At 32.2% G+C, this 25210-nt stretch overlaps 1 long non-coding RNA gene and 1 other non-coding gene across 19 annotated transcripts; both read right to left on the minus strand.

Moving 5' to 3' along the window:
* Positions 1 to 609: 609 nt before the first annotated feature.
* LOC120075261 lies at positions 610 to 5261 on the minus strand. 18 transcript variants are annotated; one of them, XR_005481268.1, is made up of 7 exons: positions 4221 to 5261; positions 3770 to 3920; positions 2597 to 3631; positions 2454 to 2511; positions 1130 to 1597; positions 791 to 931; positions 610 to 626 (listed from the first exon to the last, which is right to left on the minus strand). It is a non-coding gene; the product is annotated as an uncharacterized LOC120075261 (long non-coding RNA). The 18 variants fall into 18 exon arrangements; XR_005481265.1 differs by having other exon boundaries at positions 791 to 922; positions 1130 to 1199; positions 4221 to 5260; XR_005481262.1 differs by having other exon boundaries at positions 1130 to 1199; positions 4221 to 5260.
* A 7725-nt stretch (positions 5262 to 12986) lies between these two features.
* TRNAL-AAG lies at positions 12987 to 13067 on the minus strand. The gene has a single exon. It is a non-coding gene; the product is annotated as a tRNA-Leu (tRNA).
* Between the last annotated feature and the right edge of the window lie 12143 nt (positions 13068 to 25210).

The following is a 25210-nucleotide window of genomic DNA, read 5'->3' on the forward strand; positions in this document are numbered from 1 at the left end:
TTTAGCAATCTCATAATGTCTGCATAAATCTTTAACTATTCTGTTCGAAATCTAAGACAGCCAAGAATAAGGAACCCACCAATATCACATTGACAAAATTTTGAAATGCTACTACTTATACAAATATTCTTCAACTTTTAGGAATCGAAAGACGTTTTAATCACAGATTCACACATCATGTCAAGTTCAAGTAAAATAACACTAGGAAAGGAAAATATCAGCCAAATTTAACTATACAACTACTCATAAGAGGTTTGAACATAACTGAGAAGTAAATAACCAAGGAAGCTGTCATTAGCAAACATTCTATTTCTAGCCCATTCACATCACATGAATAGTGATTATCGTTTTAGCCAGGGGCTGAACATTTTGTCCAAAAGTACAACATGCACTTTATACATTAAACAAAAATAACATAACAAGCAGAGTAGTTTAAACTCGAGAATCCCATAAGCACTCCAACTGCACTTTTCCAGCCTTTAAGAGTGTCTCAATGTCTTTTGGAGGGTTCAGACCAAGATTACAGGCACGCTCCCACCGAGCCATTCTAGTCATTCCAAGGCAAGGTCCATAGGCCATGTTCATATCAAATTGCCTCAGCATATTCTCATATGCGCCATAATCATCTAAAACAAAATTCAACGTTCAAAATGAAAACAAAATGCAGATTATTAAAATTGATATATAGCAAAATGTAGATTCTTTTTTTTACCCTAAAAACTAAAAGAAAACTAACATTGGGCAAAGAAGTATTATTAAAATAGATATATAGCAAAACGTAGAACTTAACTGTAACTGGTATCCCCACAACATTCTCACTCCAACATGCATAATCCTTCCTATATGGTCCAAATCCTTCCTATATACGTGAACTTAACGATATGTCCATGGATAATTTCCGCTTCTGCAGCTAAATTCCTATCTATACATTCTTGCAATAACGGAATATAGTAAGAAGTTTCAATTCTCGTCCATGAGTCATAAACGGGTGTTACATTTTAATCCAATATGGTCCAAAGAGAACTAAACACACTATAACTTCTCAAACAGGAATTTTCATATCATTAGAGTCACTTGAAAAAACTTATTAATTGTTCTTAAAACTGCAAGCATTCAAAAATGTACTTACCAAGAACAATTTTTACGTGAATCCCTTGTTGTTACAATAAATCCTTCTCCTCCCCGCCTCTTCCAAACACCTAAAAACACACAAACAACATCATTAAAAGTAAAGGGTAGAATGAATCTGGCAGCACGTGTGGCGGAGACATGCGAACGACGACAATGCCTTCCATGTCTCTTCCAAAGATGTCTTAAATATTGAAGAAGAAACAACAAAAGATGACATTATTTTAGTAATATTTCTTTCTTAGCTCATACACAAGAAGGAAAAAAATAGGAAATAGCCAATTTAAACATATTTTCCCAAGAAAAACAGATAGATCTCAAGAGTTGATATCAATGGATGAGAGAATCTTCTTTTTCAAGATCTTGAAGAAGAGAAGCTTGGTTACCTAGATATGAGCTACGAAGACGATGGAAAATTTTCGGTAGCATAACGATGCTACCACAATAAAACTAAAAATTTACCTTGAACCTGTTCAAAGAAACACACTCCCAATAATTTTCCACAACCACTTGTTCTAAATAAAACTATCAGAATTCTCAAAAAAATGAATATTCAAGAACACATATATCAATAAGCAAATTTAGCTCACAATGTACTTCAAATCTCAAAATTTGTCACAAAAAGTATAACAATGATTTACAAAAACTCTCCTTGTAGGTTTCTTCAGACATTCAAACATAAATAACAATGTTTTACAAAAACTCAAATCTGATTATTCACTTCACTTCAATTATCAAAAGTTGTCACATGGGCATTCAATCTTTTACCTCTAGATTCATGGACTCGGTTCCTATCAATGAAAAGAAAAGCCAAAACACAAAAACTCAGCAAAGTTCTAAGTTCCATCGATCTAAACAAATGTCTCAATAAACCACAAAATCTACAGAAAGAAGTGATTTCAAAAGCCAACAAACACAAGTAGTTAGCAAAAGAAAGGAGAACTCTTCCTTAAAGTTAGACTCTTTCTATAAATACTTGAAGAAAAGTTAACAATGAATAAAATACCTAACAAATGGAAACATATCACAAATCCAACATGTAGTTCTATGGAGCAATAACAAAATCTAAACATCCAACAATAAATTAGTAGACGAGATCCAACTATTAATTAAAGACTAAATGCCCTAATTAAACTAAATGTCATCTCCATTAGGCACGATAGCGTTTCATATAGTTCTAAACATTTGCATTATGCTGAAGGATTCTATCTAGACATTTGCATTAAATCTTCCCGCTAGCTCTCTAGCATCATCAATCTTATCTGCTTTACACAGTGAAGACACCATAGTCGTATAGCTAACCACGACAGGTAGGCAGCCCTTACTTGACATTTCGACAAATAGCTTGTGTGCAGCATCAACACGATCATTCTTGCACAGCGCCTTCAAAAGTATATTATATGTAAAGACATTAGGAATTAACCCATCTTTCTTCATATTAGTATACAACGGATTAATCATTTAAAACCTGTTTTCACTCAGCAATGAATCCAAAAGATCATTTCTTGAGGTTTTGTAGTATAAGCAGAGGGCAAGTTTTACTACTGTGGCAAAGGTCATAATTGCACAAAACCAGATGAATTGTTCTGACGATAGACTTTCAAGGTTTATCTTGAATTAGTTTTTCTACTGGTTGAAGCAATACCTGAAAGCCTAAACAAGAAATCCAAACGATTTAGCCACTCCGCATTGTTAAAGAAACCCAAATCATATATAATCATGCTTTGCTACCAATAAAAGTAATATGAAATTTTGACGTAACCAAGTTGATCCAACAATTAAAGATCCTAGAATACAAATATGAATAGAAAATTGAAAGACATGGTCTTTGCTAATTACAAGACATCGATGTAATAACCATCAATAGTGGATGTCAATATTTTCACTTGTTATAATTGAGAAAGGGGCCTTCATTTCTAGCAGGAATATGAGGTAGATAGGCAATAGAATTACTAGACTTTCGTACTCCTCGATCATGGTTCAAATGACTGAATGAGAAAATCAATGCACTTTCAAACTGGTTTACAAAACAAGACATACCTAGTGTAGCCATGACAGCAGCAAATACAATAATGCCTACTGGTTGTACCCTCAGCTTTCCAATCGGGTATTTATAAATATTTATAAACAGTATTGACAACCCTAGCAGAGATAAGTATAAATAGGAATTCCATTCTTTCTCTGACCTCATATGAGGATTTCATGTTCTCTTTTATTTTGCAAGGCACAAATGTTGAGGAAGAGCCTCTTCTTTGTGATTGGCATCATGGGGTAACTGCATCACTACTAACATCAAATTGTGACAAAATCTTCCCATAATCTAACAGAGAAAAAAAGCAAGTAAAACATGAATAGATCTAGAATGAACGTACGAGGAGAAAAACTTTCAAACCTCTGATCTGAGAGAGTAATGAAAAATGTATGGAGAGAACAAAGAACACTCCAAGAAAGCCCACATGCTGACGGAAACCAACCGAAAACGACCGGAGAACACATGAATAAACTAGCAATGGCAATGAAGATTGAAGTGAATATACACGAGCGCAATTAACGGAAGGATAGTCATAGCATTCCAACACTAAATCTAATCCAAGACTTTAGAACAAATAGACTTTTAAGATAAGCATCTTATAAATATTACCTTGTACTTGTTATTAATGTTGTTATGAAATCCTTTTTGTGTTGGGTGCACCTTCTCCACTTTTCAACCTTCTTAAAATATGTCCAATGCAATCTTCATATCTTCCTTCCAAATCCCCAAGAATCAAAAGCCTTACACATCAAACTTGAACCTAATAAATGAAAAACTTCACTCAAAATCATTTCATTATTGCTTAAATGAGTTAGCTAAAAAGTTCTAATTCAACTAGTTTCCAAAAGAACCTTACTCTAAAATAGTTTAGTACATTTAGTTTTTGCATTCACGAGCAACATCATCAGTGATCGTCTCTATTCTCAATATTTGTATTGAAATCCAAAATAACAAAATTTTGATCCACATATTGTCTTATAGTTTCTATACTTTCAATTTCATAAAAAAAAAAAAAAAAAACCAATACTTACAAAGAAAGGGTGTGGTTGTCTATACTTACAGAAACAATTTCACCTTTAAAAGCACGTGCACGTTTCAGAACAAGCAAATACCAAACCCAAAGATCACTTATCCATGGACAATTATTCCTAGTAGCCCCGGAGTATACGTTCCTCATAATAACATGGAAGCAAGCATCATTGATTAGCACAAAAGAAAAAGAAAACCCATTAAAAAATATTAAAAGAAATTGCACTCAGTTCTAAACTTAGCATCAAATTCTCGTTGTTTGGGGTGTAAATTTCAACTTATGTTGAAATTATAATGCCTTGAAGAAAGCAACATAAACATGGATAACACATGGTGTTCTTGGTTCGACTATTTTTAGAACATTTGTTCAGCCTTTCTTTCATTCATCGTGATTCATGACACTGTTGTTTGCGTAACAATGCACCGTCTAATGAAGTCTGAGGTTGAATGGCTAAATATTTTAGAACTAAAACAGGTAGTTTCAAATTGAATACCACGACTTGTATGATGTTCCTTAAATTGACAAGCTAATTTTCTTAAAGAGAAGATTTAAAATGATAAAATTTCAGGAAAGTTGAAGTACAAACGAAAGATGGCTGACAAGAAGAGACTGAATATAGAAAATTATACATTTTGAGAAAGGGGTGGAAGGGGAAAAAGAAGTCAGATGAACTTGCAACAGGAATCATATGCCATAATCAGTCAGCAAAAAAGTACATAAAAACCTACAAACGTTTGGGAGGGATAAAGAGTAAAACTCGGAAATTTGGGGATAAAGAACCCAAAAAATTAAGAAGCATCAATATATGTATTCTTACTTCTCTCACGGACACGGAAGAGAACTAGATCGACGGCGTAAAGGAGATCGACGGCAAGCAAAGAAAGGTGAAGAACGAGCGACGGCGAGCGAAGAAAGGTGAAGGAGATCGACGGCGAGCGAAGAAAGGTGAAGAAGATCGACGGCGAGCGAAGAAAGGTGAAGGAGATCCGGCGAGGGAAGAATGGTGAACGGCGCAAACAGAGATAGGGTTTGGGCGAAGAAGGACGCGATAAATTAGGGATATATTATTTAATAAAATAAGGAAAAAAACATTACAAACTGACATTAAAACTAACATTAATGATACGTTTTTTTAAAAAAAACTGACATTATACATCCGATTTCACTTTTTTCAACCGACATTAAAGCCCAAATTTTTTCTAGTGACCCTATGTGACATCTATTTTGCAATGATGTTTCAGAGAGGGGGGGTAAAAGTCACCGTAGGGTTATCAGGTACCCCTTCACTAAAATGAGACCATCTCAACCAATATACAAAATAGATCCTTGTTCATGTAAATATCAATCACCATTGTTCGGTTTAGAAATTGTTAACTAGCTTAACATTTTTTTTGTAAATGTAACTCTTCATTTTAGATTCTAAAGTTCCGCCCCAATGAGCCAAACGTAGGGAAAAATCGATTGGGGAAAAAACTAAAGTAACCCTATCCATTCTTGGAGTTTGAGTAAAGAGTCATGCAAATGCCATCTATAGAGGGACACAAGAAAAGGTGCCTCGAGGTCGAGCATGAAAATTAACTACAAACTAATGAGAGAGACCGTGGGATATATTAACATACGTCCCACTCCCACTTATTATAAATACTCTCTCCATTCATCTTGGTATTTACCTATACAAACACCACTCGTAGGGGAACACAAGCAAAGGTGCCTTAAGGTCGAGTATAGATTTCACGATGTGAACTATGAGGGAGAAATGTGAAAAGGGAAAAATGAAGTATCATATACCTTATTTTTCTCCCACTGAGTGTTTTACCTAGGGTTAATTTGACTTATAAAAATACAACTAACTATTTTTACCAAGTGATTGTTTAAATTTGCTCAAAAGTAACACTTACTTTGGATAGTTAAACAATTTTAATTAATGTTCATTAAATATTTTAATAAACTTTAATCAACAATTGCATGCTTGTAGCAAACCTATCTAATTCACATTTCCAGGTCAATTCTTAGATAAGGTGTTCTGTTTCTATCAACTTAAATACCCCAGCCTAGACAGAACTAACCTTAGACAAAATGTTCTTTATAGATACGTTTACTACAATTTTAATCTTTTAATTAAAATCAATTTAATCTTATTAAGCTGATTAAAAATATTAAACTAATTTGTAATCTCATTAGAAATGTTGTGAACTTAGGTCTATGTGAATCATATTTTAAACTATTTAAAAAATGATTTGCACCTACATTTGCATGCAATTCTATATTATCGAGTTTAATTTCTAATTTTATCTAATTATAATTATTATAAAATAGATGAAATAAATTGAAATCATACATTCCATTGAATGACATACTTAATAAAATTATAACAATTATAAAATTATCTAAAGTAGTGCCATGTTTCATGCAATCTCCATTTCATTACTAAACATACATAACACTTATATACTAAAGTAATGAAATAATAAAAATAACATTGGTGCATACATCCAATTATATATTATAACTCTAATAATATAATGATGCATGACAATGTTATTATGCATTCAAACATATATTATAACACTTATATTATATGATGCGTGAGCATACTAAAAAATAAATCATACAACTATATTATAACATTTATAATATTCATGATGCATGATTAATGCATAACCTATAGTGGGATTTTAATATATAGCATACATTATAACATATAAAACAATAAAATTAAACCATACATCAAATGCACAATTTAAACAATAATTTTTTGTCCAGATTAGACTTTTAAACCATTAATTAAATTAATATCATTTTTATATTAATTTAATTAATAGAAAAACTAAATATTACATCAAATAATAGCTTAATCAGTTCAAAACAGGTGAACCGGACCTTGAACTGCTCGAACCGGACTACTCAAAACCTGAACCACTTGAACCAAGCGAACCGTACGTGAACCAGCTGAACCACGAATCGAACCACGGATAAATTGGTTAATTTTTTCCATCTCAGAGCGTTGCAACACTGTGACCTAGTGTTGCAATGCTACGAAAAAAATTCGTTGCCCTTCACTGCGTTGTAATGCTACTGTACATCGCCTACTATACAGTCGCGAATTGCTTCGTTTCTTCTCCGATTTGGGCCTCGATTTCATCAAAAAAAAAATGCCAAGAACAGCACAATGACTCAAGACAATGAATTACAAACTCAATAACAAGAAATTATGCCCAAAATACCAGGCTCTTAAAAATCAAATTTGTAAAGAAATTAGTAAATCTAAAGCATAATCCCAAAAACATCCAAAATTGCTTAAATAAACATTCATACATTCATCGACATGAATTAAACAGAATGCTACCCACCATAAACTATAAATTAATTCTGAAAATAACAAAACTTGGGACCAAGAACGTCGCTCTGATACCAATTGAAGGAACCTTGAGGTTCGTAGCGGAAGCAGGATTATTCCCAATTTCGATTTTTCATAGAATCAAAAGATAGGAAACATAAAGTTATGCATATTAACAAAATTTACAACATGCTTTAAAGAGGGATTAGGAAAGAGAAAACAACTTACCCTTGAAGAACAAGATCTTTATGAAATTCCTCCTTTCCAAAAAGTCACGAACAATTCATAAAGAAACTAACCTCAACTTGGACACCACCAAGAGGTAATCCTCTGTATTCGCTGTAAGGGTTGAGAATTATAGGAGGTGTGGGGTCTGTATATTTTGTAAAGAGGGAGGAAGAGGACTTGAGAGAGGATTTTTTTTGGGAGAACGCTTCAAGAAAAAAAAATCGCAGTCCTCCTCTATGAAGAAGATGAAGAAGATTAAAAAAAAAAAAAAAACTGAATTCCTCACCCCTCACACTTTTTTACTGAAAGAGAATTTTTAATTTTGAAATCTAAAATAAAATTAAAATAAATTTGGTTTAATAAATAATAATTATATATATATAATAACTAATTTATTATATATATATATGTATGTATGTATGTATGTATGTGTGTGTGTGTGTTATATCAAATATAACACATAACTTATAGTTATTATATTGTATCCAATATAATATAACTATAATTTTTATTTCTCTCAATAATATATGGTATTTAATATAAATCACATTTATACTAAATTTAATTATATAAATCTCATCCATATAATTAGTATTTGAATCACATTCAAATATTTAATTCCTCTCAAAATTAAACTTTATATTATAATATATCAAATACATTATATTAATTATATCACATATAATTAATTCCCTCAATTAATTTGAACAATTCATTTTAATCCAAAATTGATTCTCATAAATCCCTGTTGAGCTACAAATGGGACCTTATGGACTTGTAGATTGAAGCTCCAATGGTACTTGAATAATTAATTAAACTCTTTACTTAAATTACCCAATATCCATTAACTACCGGTCACTCCACTAAAGACCGACAATTGCACTCTTCGCACTACAAATATATATTTGTATTCACTAGATATAACTAGTCACCAGTGCAATGACCCTTCACAAATTTCTTGTAAGTACAGCTGAACCAAAATTACCGTTTTGCCCTTATAGTTATATCTAATTTTTAAGTACCACTAATCCCTTTAATGAACAATAAGACATAGTCCAACTATTACCAAATCCCTTTTGGGCCAAGAGAGGGTGTGACGCCACATTATTCAAGCCTCGGAATCAGCCCTTAAAGGAGCAATTTATCTACTTACCCTGACATTAAGGAAGGAATGAATTTCGTCTTGTGTAGTTGTGTTCCCAAATCCTCAATCAGATGAATCTCAAAATGGTAGACTTATTGAATCGACAATCTGGCCACTCTCACCCATACATCAAAGGATCGCCTTCATAGGCCGGAGTTTATAACTCACTCAAGATTTAGGTCATGTCACCCATGGTCATCTTGGTGAAATGTAAGTCTCTATTATTAACGGTGTTATATAATGAGACTATTCATTTCATAGTCTGGTCTTATACAAACCCCTTTGTATAAAATACCCCACTCACATGTCTCTACATGAATGATTAGGATTAGATCATTTGTAGCACTTTACAACAATTGTAACATCTACAAAGCGGGTCGTATTCGAAGTGTCACCAGGATAAGGTACCCAGCCTTATTCATCTACTAGAGACCATTTAGGTTATCACTTAAATATGATCCACCTGTATGTCTTTACATACATGTTTAAGCTACAGAAGATAACCTTGGATGTTAGTTTATTGGTTTTGTAGATTAATGCTATTAAATGTCGAATAAAATGCCTTAGATTTTATTAAATAAATAAATTGTTTGTACATTACAATTACAAACTATCGGACCCACGAGATTTAGGACATCAACCCAAACAGAATAGAGCAAAAAGTAAAAGAAAATAAGGAGAAATCGTGTTGCAAGCGGTTGGAATTGGAGAGTGAAACCCTAGTCGGTTAAATGTTTTATTTATAATTATCGAGATTGCATCGCGATACTAGGGTGCAGTGCCACGACACTAACAGGATTTAGTCGCGCATCAGGTTTGGAGCGTCGCGACACTGATAGGATTTTGTTGCACATCAAATAGAGTCATTCGGCGTTATAGTGTCGAGCTTGGTGCTATAGGGCACGACGACACTATGCAGGCAGGGGCAAAATGAACATTTTTTAGCTTTTTTCTTCCTTATTGATGCAATTAAGCTCCATTTTGGCTCGTTTTAGCTCCATTCTATCACTAATGCCCTCTTCTACCCTCTAGGTACTCGAAACCTATAAAATAATCAAATACGCGCATAAAATACAGGAATAATCTTGAGTTAAGTGGAATATGATAGCACGTTTTGAGCACTATTAACTACGACAACATTTCGAAAATGCTATGAAAATCTATGATAGTGTTTTTTTTAATGCTATCGTATGTGATATTTATTTTAGTGATAGGATTAAGTAGAAAATAATATAGAAATTAATAGAATGCAATAAAACTAGAAACACAAGAATTTATATAAACTCCCATCTCAAAGAAAAACTACAAGTCCACGACCCACCAGAAGGAAATCCACTATGTGAAAAAATTGTTACAATCACTCTCCTTGATCCCAATTACAATAGCACACTTTTAAAACTTTTATATTTATTCACGCCCTTTAATCCCAAGTTCAAACTAGGGAATACAAAAATGAGTTCAACGATAATTAGCACACCTAAGCTTAAAGTATTATATTATGTAATGTACTTCTCAAATATTAAATTTACTTCACCGATCAGCTTAAACTTTTAGATCAATCGTTGATTAGTGAAAAAATTAATATACATTCATTTCTATGTTTAAGGATGAAATTTTATTTTTCTTCCCCATAATAAAAATAGTTATAAAAACTTGTTGATATGAGGAGAGAGTAGTAAAAAACAATAATTATAGTTTGAAAAACGTATAAGATATTTTATATTTATTTATAATGAAATCCAAAGTTTATATAAGATTGATGGTATAAAATTTATTTACTTAGTTCAAAAAGATAATAATAGTAATTGTCATCAACTAATAAAATTCATGCAATATAAGTTTGTTAATTTTTGTATAATGCGGGAGATGGCGGTGAAATTCGTGGAAAGCAATTTTCACCGCGTCATATTAGAGTCGGTGGGGCATTTTTAAATATAAAAAAATATTTAAAAATATTTACATTTTATAATAAAAAAAAATTCCAATATTACGATATTACGATATTACGATATCACGATATTTCACCACCGACATTACTGGCGTTGTGAAAACTCGGTAATTTCTTTGCTTTAGACTAATTTTACCGCCATTTCCCACTTTATACAAAAATTAATAAACTTATGAATAAAGTTGATTGGTTAATAACAATTAACATTATTTTTTGAACTAAAAAGAAATTTTAACCATTAATATTATATCACTTTGGATTTCATTATAAATAGTTATTCAGTATATTATATCTTTTTCAAAGTATAATATCTGTTTTTTCACTTCTCTTACCTGATATAAACAAGTTTTTATAGCTATTTTAATTATGAAGAAAAAATAAACATAAATTTTTATGCTTACACTTGGAAATGTAAATTAATTTTTTCTTAAATTTTCTCTGTAATATTTCATTCGTGTTATGTTAACCATTTTCTTTTGCACAAATCACCAAACAATCATATCAAAGATCTATTCTAAGTTTTATCACATTCTAAATTATAGAGAGTTCAAAAAAAAATTATGATTGGTGATGGGAAATTAGAAGATGCACCGGGTATATCAACTATGTTGACTTAATCTTGGTACTCTCATCATTTAACCAATTAAAAAATATCATTAGTTACATATGATTAATTACATTTAGGAATATTAGTAAATATATCTACTTCACTCAGGCGCACTTTAATTAATTTTTCAAATTCTCTCATGGCATCAAGATTCTCATGAAAATCAAACGTTGGCTTCATCTTGTCAAGGGCTTCTCTTGCAACTTGTCTTTCTTCTTTTATAGAGCAGATCTTTGGAGCGGCAACAACAACATGATGACCAATATTAGGATTGGAAAAAAGTATTTGTTGAACTTTCAAAATGAAATCTGACTTTTAACATCTCTACTTGAGTAGCTTTTGTGGGTATCACACACTAATCTTTGTTTGTGGAGTTTTCAGTTGAGTTACTTCAAAATCACCTTCACATTTCTTTGTATAGATAGTGGTTGATGGTTTCAAAAATCGTTGTAAATTTTGCTTGAAAGAACCTTGGGGTTTGAAGAACGACAACATATATATCTTCGTTTTGTCTGCATCATCTTCATCTTTTGAATGCATACTGAGAGAGAATACGAGAGGAAAATGAAATTAAAATAAAAATATACAAATATTAAAGAAGTTAAATTGAGCTATTTCGTTGTGAAAAATAATTGTGTTGTGATTTGTGCCCTAAAGTTTTGTAGTTTATTTGTTATTTGATATAATATTTGATTATTTTAAATATGCAATAATGTTGTAAGTATTATAAATAATGAGATCCAAATTTTCATTAAATACTCGCTTTCAATTATTGACGTCAACGTCTCTTAATTAATTTAAAATAATGTTGATGTAAAATTTAAATTTAAATTTAAATTTAAAAGTTATGAAAATAAGAAAACTTAATTAATTAATTAATTAATTAATATTATTATTATTATTTTAAATTTATTAACAATATATTAACACTTAAGACAAAAAATGAATATTTAATGAAAATGAAAATTAATATTAATCTAAAAATCGATAGATCAAATTGAAACAAAACTTAGATGTCAAGAATGAAATTGCAATATTTTAAATCTAGGAACTAAATTAAAATCCACCTCAAAACATAAAAGAATAAATGTGAACTAAATAGAAAAGTCTCACAAGATTGAAAGTGAGGGACGTTCCCGCTATTTTTTCACCTTAAATTGTTTTGCTTATTGACAAATGAAATAATAGTCCCTTTTATAAGTAAAAGTTTATCGGTGTCTATTAACATCTATTATTGATAATTCTAAAATTTTACTATATCTGATAAATAATTATATATTTGGTGGGAAAATTTTTATAAATAAAAAATCCGAAAAGTATTTACATTTCCTTCCCTTCCTCGGAGAGAAGAGGCTCGAATAAAATCAAATAATGAAAAGTGAAAAAAAATATTATATATATATATATATATATATATATATATATATAGTTTCCTTCCCTTCCTCGGAGAGAAAGGCTTGAATAAAATGGAATAATGAAAAGTGAAAAAAAAAAAAAAAAAAAAAATAGATAAAAAGAATAAAAAAATCTCTTGTTGAGAGTGGGATTTGAACCCACGCCCTTTCGGACCAGAACCTTAATCTGGCGCCTTAGACCAACTCGGCCATCTCAACCCCTTGGGAATGCAATTTTATATTATACAACATAAAGCATTATACAAATTCCCATACTTTTAAGCCTGTTCTATTTTAATCGTCTGTAATTTCGATAAATTTTAAAATTAACCCATTTGACAAAGATGACCCAATATGTAGTCCATATTACATAATTGTCCAAATAACTTTTTTTTTTTTTTTTTACGCAAATAGACTACAAGAATATATTTTATTCACAAATGTTATAGAAAAGGAAATTAGATCTTAGCGAGACTCCGTTGTTTGTGGGGAAGTAGCAATTCTTTCGACGGAGAAAAAGAAGACGAGTCATCAGAGGCTTGGCCCAAATTTGAGCTTCAATCCTCATCTTCATCAATGCACCACCGTCACTCCGGCTTGTGTAGAAATCCATTAGCATTTAAGCCAGGCCAAGTTTTAAGAATTGTGACTAGGTTGGTAGTTAAGGTTTAAAATGTCAATGTCCACGAAAATATCAAGTCTTAATTTTATGAAATTTTCGATGGAAATATCGATAAGACGTTGATTCCGATGGATATTTCTGTTGAAAATTATAAAAACAAAAAATTCAAAAAATAGATTTAAATTAGTAAAAAATATTTTATGATTTTTATACAAGTTAACATGTTCATTATTATTAGATCTACACTGGAGAGATTTTATTATTATTATTTTTTTATATTTCGTGGATTTTTCTATGACATAATAAAAATATCGATTCACCTCCTCATGTCGATGTAGAACCCATGAAAACATGGAAATATTCGACATGTTGACGGAAATTTAGTACTATGGATGTAGTTTAATTCTAGAGTAATTGTTTTAAATGACAAAATTATTGAAAATATTTTCAAATATAGCAAAATGTCTCATAGACAGTGACATTTTACTATATTTGTAAATAAGTTGACTCATTTTGTGAGGAAAGTTGTCTCCTTCAATTTTCATTTAGAATAAGAGGAATATATACACAACCTAATTTTTGGTGAAAACCAAAATTGATATCCAAATACATAAATGGAAAAATATACAAATCAAATATGGAAATATATTTCCTAATACCCCTCCTCAAGTTGGAGCATGAGGATCACAAATGTCCAACTTGTGAAGAAGATATATAAACCATTGTTTCCCAAAGGCTTTTGTAAATATATCAGCAAGTTGTTCGTGAGTAGATACATGATGTGTAGCAATGGTGTCATCTCGAACAGCATTACGTACATAATGATAGTCTACCTCAATATGTTTTGTGCATTCATGAAAATTGGATCTCGAGCAATATGCAATGTCGACTGACTGTCACAAAATAAATTTATGGCACAAGGATGATCTACCCAAGACTCCCAAATAATGCTTTAAGTCATTTGAATTCAAATGTAATAGAAGCCATGGAGCGATGCTCGGCTTTTACTAATGATCGAGACATCGTTTGCTACTTCTTAGTTTTCTAAGATATAGGAGAAGCATCAAGAAAAACAAGCTAACCGGTGAGAGAGCAACGAGTCAAGGGACAACTAGCCCAATTCGAGACACACCAACCGGATAGAGAAGGAAAACAACTAGAGCGAAGGAGAATTCCTTGACCTGGACAACTTTTCAAATAACGAACTATATGAATTGTAGCATCCCAGTGTTCTTGTCAGGCAAAATGTGCACCACATAAGTTAAATAAGGTCGCATAAAGGATATATATATGAGACGTCCAACTAATGCTGATATCGTTAAGGTTCTACCAGAAAAAGGACCATTAGCTAATGCTAAGTGAGGATTTTGCTCAATTGGAAACACTATAGGTTTAGCTCCTAAAAGTCCCATGTCTGAAATGATGTCAAGAATGTATTTTCGTTGATAAAGAAAAATGCCCGCTAAATTTCGAGCAACCTTAGTGTCAAGAAAATATTTCAAAATGCCTAAATCTTTTAGATAAAATATTCACCCAAATATTTCTTAAATAAGGCAATAGCAGAAGTGTCAATACAAGAAATAACCAGATCATCAACATATACTAAGACATTAAGTTGAACTTGTCCATGATGCAACATAAAAAGTGAGTAATCTGAATAAGTTTGGGCGAACCCATATTTCTTCAAAGAAGCAGCTAACTTTGCAAACTAACACCCTGGAGCTTGATGTAAACCATACATACACTTTTCTAGGCAACACACCATATCTAATGTATTGATAGTAAAATCGTATGATAATTTCATGTACACTTCCTGGAAAAAGTGGTAACTATACGTACTTTCTTGGGAGTTGCAGCTGCAAAGAATTGGGAACTACATTAGATGGATGTTCAGCTACAACTCCCAAGAAAGTACGTATAGTTACCATTTTTGCCACTGGAGCAAAGGTATCATTATAATCTATATCCTTAACTTGATGATTGCTAAAAAGATACAAGGTAAGCCTTGAGTTTTTCAATCTCTCCATTCGCATGATATTTGATTTTATACACTCATTTACACTTTAGAGCTTTCTTGCTTGGGTGTAAGACTTTCATGACCCAATTCTGGTTAACTTCCAATGCATTTATTTTGTTTTGCATGATTTCTCTACAACCAGCATCTTTCATAGCTTCATTAAAATTATGAGGTTCATGCCTGCAGTTACTACTGCAAGAAATATTCGATGTTGCACAAGAAAATTATCATAAGTCACAACGTGTGCTATAGAGTGAGGAGTACTTGAGGAGCTCATGGATTCTGATGAACATGGGGATGGATTCTCTTGCCATGTAGATTCAATAATAAAATCATGAAGAAGAACTGATGGTCGATTGGTTCTTAAACCTGGTCAGAGCGGATCTCGTTGTCCAAATCTGGACCAAATAATTTAATTATATCCACTCAAAACTAATATAGTAATGGTAGCATGAGTCGAACTCAGGGAGCCCTTAAAATTTTCAATTAAAGAGTTTTCAATCCAAGGGTAACCAAAAGGGGGGTTTTGTGAAATTGTTATGTTACAAATAAATTTAAATGCATAAGATAAAAACAAAGTATTGAAATTCATTTTCAGAAAGCCTAGATTGGGTTGTTTCAGAATTCTCCTATTCAATGTATTCGATCATCAAATTCTCATTACTAGAGTCAAGTAATTGTTTATACTTAACGAAATTAATTGGAACAACCAATTAATTCGACCTAATCAACTAATTAGCCCAATTCAAATCGATGAACAACATGCAAATTCATGTTGGCCTAATTGCATTAAGATCTAGGTCAAAATTAGGTTAAACATCTAATAAGAACAACTTTAATTAAACATTTGTGGATTCAGTTCCAAGTTGGTTAGAACAATACTCATCCAAATAGATTCGCAAGCTAATCTAACCTATTGTTTCTATATAATTAACACGAGATTATATACCATATATCAAATGTCAATCAAAAGCGATAATTATAAAATTTCCAAGTGTCCAATAATATAATCATAATGAATCAAGAACAAAATTGAATCCGAAAATTGTAATAAACTAGTTTCAAACTCACAAATACATTGAAATATGTAGAAAAATACTAAACCCAAGCTATAAATGATTATGTTAGCTCATAATATTCATGGTAAATTCTAAGGAATCATTTTTTATACATCCTCAAACCAATAACAAAAGAAAAGTGGAAAAATAGTGTAAAAGTCGGCTGGAATCAGATCACTCTCATCCCTTCCTTCTTCTTATCCTAATTCGACAAAAGAAGTATTTATAAAACTGTCACAACGTTGCAACGCTGAGGGCAGTATTATAACACTCCAATCAACGCATAGACCTTATACATAAAGGTAGCATTGTAATGTTGCATGAATTTGGGCAAACCGCGAGTGCTTGGCTCAAAATAGTCAATTCTACCTCCTAAGTGTCCGAACCTGTAAAATATTCAACACATAAATCCTAGAATAATCCCGAATTATGGAGCAAGATAACACATTGTTGGTGCTATAAAACACCCCCAACTTAATTTTTGATCATCCTCGACCGAGGTAAAATAAAACAAACAGTCATACAAATTATATGTTTACTCAAATTGCATGGTTCGTTACTCAAGCCTTAACAGTCTTCTAGGATTTAACTTGCACTCAACAATGAAATCAATTCATAATTAGTAAATGAAGCACAATTTAAAACTGATTCTAAACTTACTCATGCAAGAATGAGTTCAAAGCCCTTCTAATTAAGTCCTAATAGCCCGAAATGGTTTTAAATGGCCCTCAATTTCTTTTCCCCCTACATTAGCTCATGCACCAAGCACCAAGCACCAAACACCAAAACAATCAAGACGGTAATATTTCAACCAAGGCGCCTGGAATTTAACTTTTGGGATCCCAACTTGCATTTATTTTATCTAGGCATGTTATCTTTCACACAAAACTACAGGAAACTATACTCACTCCTTTCTCGTGAATGTTCTAACTAATCACAGCAAGGTAGCTCCTTCTAACCCCAAATAGGTCCAAATCCTATTGGACGCAATTTTTTTCCAATGTGGATTTTCAGTCACAAAAGTCAAAGTTCAGGACAAATGATCATGCATAATATTACAAGTTCATTTTTGTTTCTTCTTTCATGATATTTATTTTCAATGCAAATATATATCAACTTATTTTTTTAAAGCAAACATGTAAAACATTTTTCTCTCTCGGTATTACATTACAACCAATCATATAAGATATTCTTTAATCAGTGGGACCAATCGGAGTGACAATAAAACTACAAGTTAAATAACATGATTCTAAGCATGCAAAGCCTAATGTAGGTAGACAAAGAACTTAAGCGTGCATGAGAAGTAAGAAATTTTGGGCTAAAAAGCATTATTATTCATGTAAAACAACATGTCATACAAAGTAAAATCACAAAGAAGTGTGTCATAGACTAGTCATCATAACAAACCACTTAATATGAACAAACATGCATATAAGCAAAAAATAAAATAGCCCGAGGTCAGATGCTCAATGGCTCCAGCTAGAACACAAACATGCCCGATCTCTAACTTAAAATCTAACATTGTCCCTAATGTGATAAAGAAAAGAAAAAATGGGATAAAATAAAAGGGAAACAGAAAACTTCCCTGAAATTTGACACACTAGACGACGGTGATATTTGGCTCATCAAAAATTGATTCTCTCCATCTTCTCATGATAAAAAAAAATCTAAAGATCAAGAAAAATTTAAAGAATTAAGCTCAAGACAAATAAAAATAACTGAAAGGAAACCTAAACTAAGAAAGCAATAAAAATGTAAATCCTACCTGTCTCTAGGTAGTGCAATTGTTTAAGTTCGATATGCTAGGCACGACTCGGCTTCATCAACCATAATCGCCATAGACTGCCAAGTCTCCATCACTCACCCCCAACTTAGGAGGTTAGCTACCATCCTGAAAAATATGGGTACTAGAACAAATAGAGATTATCAATATTACTTTCTATTTGATCTCTTTCTCTTATTTCTTTTTCTTCTCACCAGGAAATTCCACTCAAGCTTTATCGCCCTTTGCAGTAGGGCTTTGGCCATCTGAAGACTGGGCAACTTTCACCTCTTGTTTGGGCTCAACTTCCTTAGCAACAGCCAACCTGTTAGGAAAAGGAGCACAAGGGATACTAGCTTTTTAAACTTAAAAGTGGATTAAATTTTACCCCTCGTTTTCTGGCCAGGCTAGCAATCTACTCCTCAATATTCTCAGCTTTCTCTTCAATTACAACCTCAATTGGCTCATCAACAGGCACCTTAAAGCTCTCCATGCAGTTCAAAGCATAAATGGCACTGACATTACGCACATTGGGCACTGATTGGGAAAGAAGCTTCCCATACTAAGTGTCTAGCCTACTGACCGCGCTGGCAAGTTAGGAGATCTGATTGGCCATACTCTGCATATGAGAGGTAGTAGTCTGCTGAGACTTCTTCTGGTTTCTACTAAACCTGCATGGTAGAATTTGTCAGACTCTTCACCATATCCTCCAAGGGCATACACGAATTGCTCTGACCCTGGTGTCCTTGATTGCCCCAATGGTTGTTATTATACATTTGATCGCCTTGCTGATTCCCAGCATAATTTACTTCAGCAATAGGCTCATGAGATTGTATTTTTTCAAAGTAAACCTATTTTACAATAGTAGATAGTTCAACAATTTTAGCTCTAAGTTCACTTACCTCTTGTGAAGATGTGGATGATTGAGAAACTTGACCTTTGGTCCCAAACCACTGTTTATTTTCAATCATCATGGAAATCAACTTCATAGTTTGAGATGAGTTTTGTTACTAGTGCTCCATCTATAGCCGCATCGATATTATTTCATCATTTTACAGTAATCTTTCATAGAAATAGTGAATCATGAGGTGTTTTAGGATCTGACAGTTAGGGAAGCCAGCACAGAGGCAGTTGAACCTCTCCCAATACTAGTATAATTACTCCCCATGCCCCTATAGAGTGTTGTAAATAGCTTTCTTGATTATCGTCTAGATGTTGGGAAAAATTTATTTAGAAACCTTTTTTTCATTTCTATCTGTTGGGGTCGATGCCCTAAATCTCGTGATTTCGTAGTTTGTAAATTATTTATTTAATAAAATAAAGTACTATTTTATTTGATATTTAGTTTGCATTAACCCAAATCTAATAAACTAAGATCCTAGGTTATTTGTGTAGTTTAAACATGTATGTGGTGACATACAAGTTGATCATGTTTGAGTAATAACTTGAATGGTTTGTAGTATATAGATAAGCTGGCTATCTTATCCGGGTAACATTATGGATAGGATCCAATTTGTAATTGTTACAATTGTTGTAAAGTGTTACAAATACTCTAGTTCTGATAATTCATGTAAAGACATGTGAGTGGAGGTATCCTATATAAAGAGTTTGTATAAGATTAGACCAAGAAATGATTAATCTCTCTTTATAGCATCGTTACTTGAAGAGACTTACACTTTACTAGGATGACCATAGGTAACTTAACCTTAATCATGAGTGAGTTGTGAACTCCTGCCTATGAGGGTGGTCCTTTGATCTGTATGAGTGAAAGTTGTCAGATTCGCCGACTTAATATGTCTAACATTTTGGAGATTAGTCCGAGTGGGGAACTAGGAACACAGCTACACAAGATGAAATTCACTCATTCTTGTTGTTAAGGTAAGTAGATGAATTGTTCCTTTAAGGGTTGATTCCGGGTTTTGAATAATGAGGCTCTTCACCCTCTCACTAGCCAAAGAGAGATCTAGTTTATACTTGGACTACAACCAATTCTTCATTAGAGAGATCAATGGTACTTAAGGAGTTAAATGTAACTATAAGGGTAAAACGATAATTTTGACCTAGATATAATTACAAGCAATTTGTGAAGGGTCAACATACTATTGATTGGTTATATCAACAGTGCGAAGAGTGCAGTTGTCGGCCTTTAGTGAAGTGACCAACAATTAATGAATGTTGATTAATTTAATTAAAGAGTTTGATTAATTAATCTAGTATCATTGGAGCTTCTAATCTATAGGTCCATAAGGTTCCCTTGCTAGCTCAATAAAGGTTAGATGAGAAACAATTATTTTTGGATAAGTTGAATTGTTCAAATTAATTAAAGGGAATTAATTGTATGAGGTATAATTAATATAATGTATATGATACATTATAATATAAAGTTTGATGAGAGAGATAAATATTTAAATATGATTCAAATATTAACTATATGAATGTGATTCATATAAAATTGTAGGAAAAAGTTTAATATGAATATGATTCATATTAAAATTATAAGTTAAAATTAATGTGAATATGATTTATATTAAAACTATAGGTTATGTGAGAGATTATTATTTAAATATGATTCAAATATATGACATTTATATTAAAGTTTATTTAATATAAAGTCCTTAATTTAGCTTTATTAAATTTTTTTTTAATTTACTTAAATCAAGAACATCATGCAATTGGAGGAGTTACTTTGATAACTCTTCCTTCCTCTCTTTATCATAACTTTGGCATATGCATTTTTGACAGAAGTGAAGTACGTTATTTTTGCTCCATGCTTTTTGATACTCTCCCAAAAACTCTCTCAAGAAAAAATCATTCTCCCTCACAAAATTAACAAGAAGAGCCCACAACTCCTTCTTGATTACTCACTTAGAGAATGGCCAAGGAAGGTTTTGGTGGTGGTGTACAAGAGAAATCATGTACGTTGCTGTGTTCGTGAGGAGGAGAAGAGTTTGTGATCTTCGAGAAAGGAGAACGTGAAGAAGTGTTTTTCATCAAGGGTAAGTTTCTCATCTTACCTTTCCTCTCTGTGCTTCTTTTATGGACGACATGCTTAAAGTTGTTTATCGTTTTGTGTTTTAACTGGGTTTTGATTTTGTTCTAAAAAGAATTCATCAACACAAAGGTGATCAATCGCTTCCATACTGGGATTCCATCCCTTCACTATCCAATTTTGCTATTTAATTAATTTTACATGTGATATATGATTAATTTTATATGTTGCATAATGTATGCGAAATAGTTTAAAATTTCACCATAGTATAAACATTTTATCATGCATCATATTAATATAATTGTTATATTATATAGTTGCATGATATTATAAGTATGCCATTAATCATATTGAATCTAAATATCGTATTATATGATTGCATATATCAGTAACATGTCCATGCATCATACTATAGTATAAAAGTTCTATTATATGGATGAATGATGATATGTTTTATTTTCATTAGTTTATAATATAAGTATTATATTATGTCATGAAAATGAAATTGCATTGAGCATAACATTACTTAATAAATATAAATGTTATATTTAATTGATGTTATTAGATACATGATTATAGGTTTTAATTATTTCATTAATTTACAAGTCTTATAAGCTTGATGATTGAAATCAAAATCTATAATCAAGAGTTGCATGCAAACATAGGTTTCAATTAATTTTAAATGGTTTAAAATTAATTCACCTAGGCCTATGTTAAAATATTTCTAATATGATTAGAATTATGTTAATCTTGTATTTTATTTTTAATAGGATTAAATTGAAAATAATAAAAGATTAAATTTATAAAATAATTGTTTATAAGGGACATTTGTCTAAGGCAGGTTCTGTCTAAGGCTGAGGTATTTAAGTTGACGAAAACAAAATATCCCTACCTGGGAATCGACTTGGAAGGTGAATTAACAAGTATTTTATAAGCATGCAATAAATGATTTATTTTATTAAAGTATTTAATGAACAAAATCATATATTGTTAAACTATCCAATATAAGAGTTATATCAAGCCAATTTAACAATATACTTAGATAAATTGTTAGCTGAATTTACCTATATAATAAACTCTAGGTTTAAAACACTTAATGAAAGAAAAATAATGTATATGATATGTTAATTTCTTTTCACATTCTCCCTAAATGTTCACACCATGAGATCTATGCTCGACCTCATGGCATCATTTACTTGTGTTCCCCCAAGGAAGGTATTTGCATAGGTCAATATCAAGGTGTATGGAAAAAGTATTTATACTAAGTGGGAGAGGGACATGTGTCAACACATCCCATGTTCTCCTTAATTAGTTTGTAGTAAGGTTTCATGGTTGACCTCGTGGCACTGTTTGCTTGTGTCCTCCTAACCAATGTATTTGCATGAAATTTTACTCAAACTTCAGTAATGGATAGGATTGCTTTAGCTTTTGCCCTAATCGGTTTTTCTCTATGGTCGACTCATTAGGGTAGAACACTAGAATCTAAAATGAAGAGTTACGCTTACAAGAAATTGTTTAGCAAGTTAATGATTTCTTGACCAAACAATGGTGACTAATCATTATAGGAATAAGAGTTATTCTGGTGTAATGATTGGTTAAGAATGTCTCAATTCATTAAAGGGGTGACTGTCCATCCTACGGTGGCTTTTTATCCTAACTCACTAAAGCGTCATTGTAAAATTGGATGTCACATAGGGTATATTAAAATTTTGCTAAATTTGATTGTTTTTTAATGGATAATGTATATAAATAATATAAATAATTTATATGGTTTCAACAAACTTCAATATGACTAGCACTACACTCAACCTATTAAGTGCGAATAAGTTAACTAGGAAAAACTACACGAGTTGGAAAAACACAATCAATAGTGTATTAATCATGGATGACCTAAGATTTGTCCTACTTGAGGAGTGTCCTCAGGCTTCAGCTCAAAATGCAACCCAAAATGTTTGGGATGTATACGAGAAATGGGTAAAGGCAAATGAGAAGGCCCGAGCGTACATATTGCCAACTTGTCTGAAGTTTTGACAAAAAGGCATGAATCCATGGTCACTGCATTCGAGATTATGTATTCACTGCAAGAGATATTTGGACAACCATCCTCACAGCTCAAACATGATACTCTGAAGTTCATCTTCAATGCTCGTATGCAAGAGGAGACATTGTGCGAGAACACATGCTCAACATGATAGTCCATTTCGTTGTGGTTGAAATGAACGGGTCATCATCATTGAGGTCAATCAAGTTAGCTTTGTTCTAGAGACTCTGCCAGAGAGTTTCTTCAGTTCCTTTGTAATGTTGTTATGAATAAGCTAGTCTACAACCTGACCACCTATCTTAATGAGCTACAACTTACCAATCCTTGATAAAAGTCTAGGAACAAAAGGGAGAGGTAAATATTGCCACTTCCTTCAAGAAGTTCTACAGATGTTTGACCTTTGGAACTAAGTCTATGCCTTCTTCATCTGGCAGTAAAAAGTGGAAGAAGAAGAAGGGAGGTCGGGGGAATAAAACTAACCCTAGTGTAGCCTAAGGGGGGCAGAAAGGCCAATGTTGCCAAAAAAAAATGTTTCCACTACAACCAAGAAAGACACTAGAAACAGAACTGTCCCAAGTATTTGGCAGAGAAAAAGAAGGCCAAACAAGGTAAATATGTTTTACTAGCTTTGGAAACCTATTTAGTGGAGAATGATGATTCGACCTAGATAATTGATTCAGGGGTCACTAATCATGTTTTTTTTCCCTTCTTTTCAAGGAATTAGTTCCTCGCAATAGCCCAGAACAGGCGAGATGACAATGCAGATTGGAACTGCGCAAGTCGTCTCAGTAACAGTGGGAGGCATTAGATTACTTTTACAGAAATCTTTTTGTTATTGAACAATGTTTATGTAGTTCATGGTCTAAAGAGAAACTTGATTTTTGTGAAGTGTTTGCTTGAATAACATTTACCTTTAATATAAACAAAGTGTTTATTTATTAGAATGGTGTTCAAATTTATTCTATAAGCTTAGAAAGTAATTTATATGTGCTAAGACCATTAGCAACTTAGACACTTTTAAATACTAAAATGTTTAGAACTGCAACAACTCAACTTAAAAGACAAAAGAATTCTCCTAAAGAAAATGCTCATCTTTGGCACCTAAGATTAGATCACATAAATCTCATCAGGATTGGGAGATTGCTTAAGAGTGGACTTCTAAGCGAGTCAAAAGAAAACTTTTTACCTGTATGTGAGTCATACCTTGAAGACAAAATGATTAAAAGACCTTTTATTGGAAAAGATCATAGAGCCAAAGAACCTTTGGAACTTTCAGGCCTCTATGGTCCTATGAATGCTAAAACAAGAAGGGGGTTTGAATGTTTCATCTCATTCATAGATGATTATTCTAGATATGAGTATGTTTACCTGATGCAACATAAGTCTAAAGCTCTTAAAATGTTCAAAGAGTATAAGGCTGAAGTTGAGAATTCATTAGAAAAAACAATTAAGATACTTTGATCAGATCGAGGTGGAGAGTATATAGATTTAAGATTATAGGACTATATGATAGAACATGAAATCACATCCCAATTCTTGATACCAGTACATCTCAGTAGAATGATGTATCAGAAAGGAGAAATAGAACCTTGTTGAACATGGTTCGGTCTATGATGACTTATGCTCATTTACTTGAGTCATTTTGGGGTTATGCAGTGATAACTGTAGTTTGTATTTTGAACTGTGTTCCATTCAAAAGTGTTTCTGAAATACCCTTGAAATTATGGAATAGTCGTAAAGGAAGTTTACGCCACTTCAGAATTTGGGGTTGCCTAGCAAATGTGGTTGAGGAAAATCCTAAGAAATTCGAACTTTGTTTAAAATTGTGCCTGTTTTTATGTTATCCCAAGGGAACGAGAGGCAGTTACTTCTA

The sequence above is a fragment of the Benincasa hispida genome, chromosome 4 (genome assembly GCF_009727055.1).
Source record: "Benincasa hispida cultivar B227 chromosome 4, ASM972705v1, whole genome shotgun sequence".
Lineage (NCBI taxonomy): Eukaryota > Viridiplantae > Streptophyta > Magnoliopsida > Cucurbitales > Cucurbitaceae > Benincasa > Benincasa hispida.